The sequence below is a fragment of the Acomys minous genome, assembly GCF_964271855.1.
Source record: "Acomys minous genome assembly, chromosome: 5".
In the NCBI taxonomy this organism is placed as follows: domain Eukaryota; kingdom Metazoa; phylum Chordata; class Mammalia; order Rodentia; family Muridae; genus Acomys; species Acomys minous.
The window spans coordinates 31,746,791-31,753,850 of NC_140494.1; positions in this window are offsets into that span (position 1 = coordinate 31,746,791).

Here is a 7,060-nt window from a genome sequence, read left to right on the forward strand (position 1 = left end):
AATATATATATGTATGTATATATGTATAATTAAGTTCCTGAAACCATGTTGCCAAAATAAATTTATACATTTTATAAGGATAAAAAATAAGTAAATAAATTAATTAATAAATATGATGCAGAAGGGAGAAAAGAAATCAATATGTCCATACAGAAACACTTATGGTGTTGTTCACTGGACTGTGTGTTTCAGCTCTCTAAGAAGAGGTCATGTCTGTACCTGAGCATCCTTTATGATAAGGGACATAGTCTGTGGCCTCCTAGTGTAAAATGCCACTTGTCTGGCCAGGGCTTTAGAACAGCAGTGAAGCACCCATTTCCCCATGCCATAGTTTTAGGAAATGAGCATGTTCCTTGTGACCTACAGATGAACAAGTAGTACACAATGTGACCACATATGTCACACTGAAAGAGCACATGGGATTCAGGCTATAAGTGACCACTTTCACTCTTCTTCTTGATGTGATGTTTTAAGGTCTACCCTTTCCCCTTCCTGTTTTCCTGTTTCAAGGCCAGTACACTGGTGTTAGCCTTCTCTATCAGAAGTGTATTCATTCTTGTTCGCTGGTTGTGGCTTTTGCTCTATCTTTTGTTTCCTTCATTGTCAGCTTCTGTGAGATGGTGGCTAGTTTGATGGCACCTGAACCAAGGAAAATACATGAGCCCATAAAATGAAGAAACATCCACGGGGCCAATGATTCTTTAGAGTGGCCTCTAGGACTGAATAGAAATAACTAGTAGACTTGATAAGCAATATAGCCATTTCTTGTGTGGGAATCATTGTCTCTTTGCTGAGGCCACATTGCATATTTATTGTACCTGGGTCCAGAAACCAAATTAGTTATCTATGTTTGGGGATTTTTGTCAGCATCATCCTCATGGTCACCATCAATTAGCATTTGGAGAATACTAAGCATGGGAATCACAGTGTGCCTGGTTTTGAAAAACAAAAACATAGCAAAACAAAACAAACAAACAAGAAAGCCAATCCATACTACAGTTAAAGTAAGCCATGGAAGAAATACATATGAACAAGAATCACAGAACTGATCAAAGTGAAAGCAAGTCTACATGTGTCACAAATGGCAGAATACGCTCACCAAAGCTCGCCTTGAATCTTCCAGTAGCTGTTATAAAGCACAGAAGGAAGGACACGATCATCCAATAAAACAATCTAAGGAGAAGAGTGCCCAGTATCACTGGAGTTTCACACTGAAGCCTTAGCACCAGTTTTATTGATCATAAAAACAAACCCTCCAGCTGGGCGTGGTGGCGCACGCCTTTAATCCCAGCACTCGGGAGGCAGAGGTAGGCGGATCGCTGTGAGTTCGAGGCCAGCCTGGTCTACAAAGTGAGTCCAGGACGGCCAAGGCTACACAGAACGACCCTGTCTCGAAAAAAAACAAAAAAAAAACAAAAAAAAAAACCTCTAAAGTGTTTTTCTCACGTCACGGTTCTTCAGGTCTAGGATTTCCTGGCACGCTCCAGGAACAACTACATGAAATAACACATGTGTTTGTAAAGAAACACATGTATCTTACATAAGTCATTATATAATTCCATAGGAGAGACTTTACAGGAACATTAGAGTCAGAGCAAGGCCATTTTCCTCTATTTTAATCACTCTGGTTCCAAGTTGTTCACTACTGTTTTATATCCTTTATATGTATTTCTTTGCTGAGACAGAGGCAGACTAAAAAGAAGACATAAGGGACACAATCTTGTCTTTGGCTGCTTGAAGCACATGTCAGTGACAAGAAACTCACGTTCTGTACAAAATTCAAACATCGACACACACCGGTTAGCGTGCAGCTTCTGTGCTTTAGTGCGGGTTCATTTATTATTTGGGAAGTAAGATGGGGTTTCTCTAGGGACTCTACACCCAAATAAATCCCGGCTTTCCACTTTGCTTCTGCTGTTTCTTTCCTCTTCTCATCACACTTTGAATACATGTGCCACAATCCAACACACACAGCATGGACAGGCCAAGGAACGCCCAACAAGCACAGTGCCTACTTTTTAACAATCTGTGCTCATGCATATGATAATGTCTTTGCATTTTTGTGTTTGAAACCTGGAAGCAAAGAGTGTTGAAACAGCGTGTCTACACACTCAGATATCTCTCATCTGTGTTTCAACCAAAGGGTGAAGCCATGACTTTCCCTGTCTACACTCACTATGAGAAGAAGCAAGTGCAAGTAAATCTCAGTTACAGAGTAAGTGTCTGGAGCATGGGTTCTCAGCACAGGAAAGTATGTTTAATACCACGTTTTAAAAATAATCAGCATTCTGATGAATATAATATTGAATACTACCTTGAGTTTGTAGTGATAAAAGTTTTATATGAAGACAAATATTGAAATTGAAGAAACAAATTGCATCAGAGTTTTCTTTAAAAAAATAAGTAACTTTATAAAACTTGGAAAGGTGGACCTCCACTTGCTATATGTTAGAATGTGCATGAGAGTGTTTCTTCTACAACAGATGCTTTCATGTCAAGAAAATAAAGTATGATAAGATTCTCCCTTTAAAACAAAGCTACATTTTCAATTCTACTTGTGACATCATTTGGAAATAAGAAAGAGAAATAATGGTGTGCACGTCATAAAAAAAAAAAGAGCTTATTAGATAGATGTGGTGCCCGGAAACCACTGATCCATCCAAATCTCTGTGAGGGTCTCTATCTCATGGCAGTCCTGAAGGAGTCCAGCCTTGGCTCCATCCTTCTCACTGGAATTAGAATACTTTGCCTGTGCAGGGAACTGCTGGCAGATGTGCACCCATCTGAACCAATGAGGTCAATTCTCTAACCTCAGTCTCACAGTAGGCCCCGAGGAACCCAGTCTCAGCTGTGGGCGTTCCTGGAAGAGGTATCTGTATGAGTCACAAGGAAGAACATCACACCTTGGTTTCCTATCTAGCATACCCACATAGTTCAGTGCCTGCTTATGTTTTCCCTAGGTCCATCCAGAAAGGAGCTCCCTTCTGACCACAGAGCTATAGTCCAACTTGTGGTAAATCTGAACATAGACCTCTCCCTAGTGCCAGAATGGTTACAGTGGCCATAGTTTAGTGAGAATAATAATCTGCTTAGAATGTCTGGAAATCCAACTGGAGAAACAGCTTATACACATATTAATTAGTTAATTATTTAAATTCTTTCACCACACTATAAAGTCTGGAAGAAGCACCTAACACTTTACTGCACAGACACTGATGCATTGTACAAACATTAAGGGTATTCAGTCACAGAGCTATGAGATCATCAAACAGACTGAATAAGGTGCCATTTATCAATCATAAGGGCAAAATGATATGTGACTTGTAAAGCCCTAGGCTCCTAGCATCCAGCCCTTCCATCTACTGGACCACAAGTCCTGAGTTCCAGAAACACACAGCTCTGGCACAGCTCCAGCATCAAGACACCAGGCTCCTCCCACCTTACTGATGATGACAGCTTCCAGAAACCAGGGACAGGGGCTCTGCCTCCAGTCCACAGTCCTCTGCACCCCCCCCCACACACACCAGGAGACTGGCTGGACAATAGGATCACCTGATTCAAGATGGTGGCACCCAATGGAGTCTGAATATCAGAAGCACAGTGACTGTACAGCTAGCAAGCTACTGCCTGCTGTCTCCAAAATGCCAGCTTCCATCTGTTCAAGGTGTTTGTGACTGTATGTATATATGTGTATATGAATGTGTATGCATGTACATGTATATATGTATACCATGTACCTTGGAGTTTACTTCTAGTGTGTATTAGTATGTGTGTATGTGTGTATATCTGTGTATGTATGTATTGTGTGACTGCAGTGAAGAAGCAGTGAGCTCTGGACAGTGTACCTCAAGGCCAAACTATTCAATGATTTGCAATCTAGGAGTGAAGGCCGCTGCATAAACATCACATTAAAGTAAAAGTACAAAGGAACAGTGTAGCCCTGACTGAAAACTGGCTTAAAGGTCCCTGCTAACCTTTGGCCAAGTGTACTTTGGAGGTGTTGACTCCATGAGGATGAAGCGGGTCAAACCAGGCTTCCTTTTGTCTTGATTCTGTCTTTTCTATGAGGTCAGGGATGCCCTCTCAATGTTCAAAACTCTCTGATAATAGAACATTTGTAATAGAATTTTCCCATAGATAGTTCTAGGCTGTCAGCCACTCCATGCCAACAACTCACAAAAATCATTCTTTTATGACTGCAGATAGATACCTTGTGCCTAAGTGACTTGAATGTATGCATGTTCCACAATTCGCTTGGATGGGGCAAGAAAATGGGTCTTTAGGTTGAGAAGATACCAAGACTAAAAGCTGGTGATGTCATTAGAGATCAACAAGAGAGAGTTGAGACTAGAAAGTAGGTTTGGGCCTGTGTAGGGCATCATAGGCATGGGGTATAAGCAACTGTCCTGTGTGCCTCGGTGTCGTATCAACCTTTTTCTGTGCTGGTCAAGAAGACCCAGTATCATTCTACCCAATCCTGGGATATTCATGGGAGTAATGAAGTAGTGAACGTCCTAATAACACCAGCAAGTACAGTCATGGAAAATCAATTTCATTACGAAAAGGATTAGACTTCTGGTTGGAATAAAACTCAATTCTTTGTAATCTGCTGCATCTAGCTCTCCAGTATTAGTTGTGTAATGGTCATGGTCTCAGAAACAGCAAATTGACCCATCTAGGCAGTGTTTCTGTATTCTTGCCTCTATCAAAGACTGAAGTCATTGAAGAGACAAAGAAAAGCTATGGAAGCACTTGGTGTGTAGGTATGTACAAATTCAGTATGTCCATACATACATGCATATGTATGTACTGTATGTGTATACATCCATGTATATGTGTGCATGTGCCCACCTGGTCACACCCACATGTGTAGACCAAAGTTTGAGGTTCAGTATCCTCCGCAGTTGCTCTCTATTTCCTGAGTCGGGGTGTCTCAATGCACTAGTGCTAGCTAACTCAGGCAGTCCAGATGGTGAGATTGGTACAAGGAACTGCCTACCTCTCCTCTGACTCCCAGCTCCAGTGTTACAACAGGCCTGTGGTGCCACACCCTGATCTTATCTGAGTACTGTGAATGGAACTCAGATCCTCATGGCCCAGCCACAAGCACTTTATGTACTGAGCATGCTCCTTAGAAAAAGACATACTCCAGGGGTGAGAAGGGACATCTCAGGGAAAGTTGACCACTCAGGCTTGGGGGAAGGGGACATTGCTCTAAATATGGAGACTGTGGTATATGGTAGGTAGTCTATTGTTTCACTACAGTAACTGAACAAAGCATTCTTATTTTATTTCAAAATGCAGATCAGAAGATCAGATGTGGGCTGGAGAGACTTTCAGAGATTAAGAGCACTGGTTGCTCTTCCAGAGGATCTTGGTCACAAGGTTAGACATTCCCAACAACTACATGGCAGCTGACAGCTTCCTATAACTCAGTTCCAATGGAACTGGAACCCTCACACACACATACAAGCAGGAAAAACATCCAATGCATATAACTTTACAAAAAAAACTTTTAAAAAATGTAGCTCTGATACTATCTTCCATTTAATATGAAGCAGAGCTGAATACATCTATCCCCACAAAAAGGAACAACAGAAGTTCAGTCTATAAGTTCCTGCTAGCTTACTCTTTTACTTATTTATATTTACTTTTATTTTGAGACAGAGTCTCACTGTGGAACCCAAGCAGGCTTGGAACTCACTATATTATCCACCCTGGCCTGGAACTCACAGAAATGCTCCTGCCTCTGCTTCCTGGGTGCCAACATTAAATGTCGCCCCCCCATGCCCTACTAATTTTACATTCATCTGTCTTTCTTCCTGTTGGCCCCTTTGCCAATAAAATTGGCGGTTGTCGGCTCCTTTGTTTTCATTATCTGATTCAGGCTGCTGATTTGTGTTTCACTCTTATTTGCTGGTCAACTGCATCAGGAGTTAGGTAGCCATTTGAGTGACACCTGAACCAAAAGAAGTAGCTATGTCCAAGACAGGCAGGGTCAACCTAGGTAACTGGTTTCCAGAAACCAACTCCTCAGAAAAGCCTTTGGGGTCTGACTAAAATAATGACTGAGCATTGACAAGAAAAATGTTCGGTGTCACCTCAGGTGTTAAATGTCATTTTGTGAAGCAACACTTTGTGACAGCTGTACTTGAGCCTTTTCAAACAAATGGCTGGTCTATGATAGGGAGCCATTTGTCAACACCCTTATCTTAGACACATTCAGTGAATGTTTGCAATAGCACCATGCAAGGGACAAAACTGCACTTGGCACCTGCAGAAGATAAGGAATAAAAAGAATTTGACCAATAAGATTCCCTGCCTCAGCTCATTCTTTGCCCTTGAACATGGAACAAACACACATGGTGACTCCAGGATACTCTGTGTCACAGGTAGAGTCAGTTCATTGGCACAAAAGAAAAAAATGCAGCTTTCTTGTGGATAAAATAAAGGCCCAAACAAGATGTCTCCCCCAGTACCTCTTTTCCTGCCATCAGAAACTTCTTGTAAGTCTATTGATCAGAAATGGATCATGCTCAGAAGATTTAGAGAATTTCTACAGAGCAGAAAAGATGACATTCACTGAAATAATGGTTAACTGTGACAGTTCCGGAAAGGAATTCTAGAACAAACACACAGCAGGAGTTTATCTTATGGAGATGATTTTGTGATGGCGGGAATTGATATGTCTGAGATCTCAAACGGGAATCGAACCCGAATCAAGGCCCTTTCCCACACGTCGCCATCTTGCTTCCACACGCCATGGCCTCCTTATTCCTAATACTTCTCAGGAGACAGAGGCAGCCTAGAGACCAGACATGCAGAACAAGACCCCGATATCACCACTGAGAGCCCAGCCCGTGAGTGAGGAGCACATCAAGCTTCCTAGAAGACCCATCACTGACCCCACTGCGCATGCACTTCCTGTGCTGAGCATGCGACCCTTCACGATTCAAAAGCAAGAAGGGTTCCTCCAGAGACCGCACCCCAACACCAAGCTTGTCTTCCCAAGATGCCTCCTATGCGGCATCTTCCCAATACGCAGGCACCATGCCACCAC